At 50.4% G+C, this 2,373-nt stretch overlaps 1 protein-coding gene across 5 annotated transcripts in view; it reads left to right on the forward strand.

Moving 5' to 3' along the window:
* The first annotated feature begins 1,401 nt into the window (after positions 1-1,401).
* The window catches only part of BBX (BBX high mobility group box domain containing), a 260,233-nt gene continuing 259,261 nt past the window's right edge, over positions 1,402-2,373 (forward strand). For 4 of the 5 annotated variants that reach the window (XM_019651181.1, XM_019651182.1, XM_019651184.1 and 1 more), the window contains exon 1: positions 1,402-1,566. The gene's annotated coding sequence lies outside the window, so the exon portion shown is untranslated. Of the gene's footprint in view, positions 1,567-1,959; positions 2,092-2,373 lie in introns of all 5 variants that reach the window. The other variant, XM_019651180.1, reaches the window with a different exon arrangement.

Consider the following 2,373-nt stretch of genomic DNA (forward strand, 5'->3'; position numbering starts at 1 on the left):
CACACACACACACACACACACACACACACACACACACACGATAACTTTATGGATGTGAGACGAAAACCTTAAGATAGTAGCATCAGGAAATAAAAGGGCATTTGAAGTAAATTCTCTTATTCAGCTTTCCTTTGAGTTTTAAAGCTATGCATCTAGGCCATACAATTTCACTGATTATTTATCTTCAAACTGTTCGTGTTTAAAAATAATCCACAGACTCGGAAATCAGAAGGAATGTTAAGAAAACATCTACAACCTATGATAATGCCTGGTACATGGTATATGATGAAATAACATTTAATGAAGGGAAACTGGGGGAGTTTCTTATTCTAATTTTAAGTGAAAAAAAGTAATAAAACAAAATAAAACAAAACCCAAAACCAATTCTGAGCATTAAAGAGGCTAAGTTAGTGCCTTGATTCTAGTTGGGTCCAGAATTTATTCCTCTTAATTTCCAGCTATGACTCTTTCCCCAGCAACCTGTTGACTTGTTTATATAGAACTGTCAAATATAATCTGCCAAAGATGCATCATTGTAAAAAAAAAAATCAGAAAGAACCCCTTGGGTTCACCATCTCCAAAAGTCACCCAACAAGTAATATTCACATATGATGTGAAATATGTAAAGTCAATATCATCTATATAATATGCAAAATACAAACCTTGCATATATTGATCCAAAAGGTCTATCTTTAAGAGACAATGGCCACAGACAATCTTTCAAGACTTATTCTACTTTATAGCACTCTTTGTATGCCTGCACAGGTGATCTGTAGTCCTCCCAGCAGCTAAAAGTAGATTGGCTATTTCAGCAAAATGTTTGTCTTTGTTTCTGTGTATTGTTGTATTGATGCTTCTGAATTTACCTATGAATGAAGCATTAACTATCTCAATGCACTATAGTCCTAATAAACTTATGTTGCACTCTTTTGGCCTATGTGATAACTAGCCCATTGACAAAAAAAAAAAAAATCAAGCTGATAAAAGCCTTTCTTGGCCACTTGTCAAACAGATCAAGCTGTAAAATCATAACACAATGCACGCCTCTTCCATGGGGCACCACACAGCAGCGATTAAAAAAAACCCCTCACTTCCACATCCAGTGGAGTTGTAGTTTATTACTATAACCCTCCCAAGTCAAAAGGACACCAGTTTTAAGCCTTGCAACTTGGTGCAGACAGGGTTGTTCGCCCTTACCTCACTCTGCTGGGCCTCTCTACCTGTCCTTTCCTACTGTCTACAGGTCCCGAACATTAGAAAATAGAAAATGTGATGATCTTTGTGTGTCTCTGTAAAATGTGTGTATGTGTGCGTGTGTTTGGGTGTAACGGGCCTCCTGTTTGGCCGCGCGGCCTGTCTGTCACGGCGCGGGCCAATGGCAGGCTGCCTTATATAAAATGAGTGTTTTCAGTCTCTCCGGGTTGCATGTACTGTATGTGGAGCAGTGTACAGTGAAGCGGAGGCAGAGCGGCTCCGCGAGCTCCTCTCCACTTTCCCATAGAGAACCCCAGACTGGCCGCGGAGGGCGAGCTACACACACGCCCTCACGGCCGGCGAGCCCGCGAGGTAAGCGCCCCTCATCTCCAGCCCTTCCCGGGCGCTCTCCCCGCACTTTCTGTTTTCCTACTCACTTGCGAGCCGCCGGGCTGCAGCCCCAAGGACTCCGCGGCAGGAGCAGCGGCGGCGGCGGCGGCAGCCGGTAGGGTGGACTTGAGGAAGACGGAGGGAACCCCGCGCGTTCCGAGCCGCCGCCTGCCGGCCCGCTGCCTGGGCACTTTCCCCCTCTGCCAAAACTTTGGGTCGGTCGAGGTCGGGGGCGAGGGTCGCGGCGGCCGCGCCGGCGGGGGGCGGGGGGCGCGGAGGCAGTGCCCTGCGGGCGGGAGGCTGGGGGCCGGGCTGGGGAGTAGTAGGCCAGCCGGTGCCAGGCTGCGTTTGCAACCAGCACCTCTCGGCACACAGGCAGCGCCGCCCGAGAGGGGCACGGGAGCCGGGGCGCGGGCAGGAGCAGCCCGAGGAAAACAACAACAGAACCCTCACGCCGGCGGGCGGCTCGTGGCCGCCCCGGGAGCCCCAAACTTCATCTGGGCGAAAGTACGTGGATCCCAGCCTGGTCTCGGCTGCCGGGGAGGTGGGGCCTGGGGAGCAGGGGCAGGGGAGGAAGGTACGAGGAGCCAGCCCTCAGTGGATTTATGGAACGTTTCGTGTGCGTCGGTGACCGGGAACAGCAGCCCAGTTGCTCGTTCAGCTGGAGAGTTGGGATTTGGGTGTTCCGGCCCCGCGGATCGGTGCCCTCTCGCCCCCCACCCCTAACCAAATACGCGGCGAGTAGAGAAAGTGCTGTTTTAGTGCGGGAGTAGTCAGAAGGAAGAATAG

Source organism: Hipposideros armiger, unplaced genomic scaffold (genome assembly GCF_001890085.2).
Source record: "Hipposideros armiger isolate ML-2016 unplaced genomic scaffold, ASM189008v1 scaffold_154, whole genome shotgun sequence".
Lineage (NCBI taxonomy): Eukaryota > Metazoa > Chordata > Mammalia > Chiroptera > Hipposideridae > Hipposideros > Hipposideros armiger.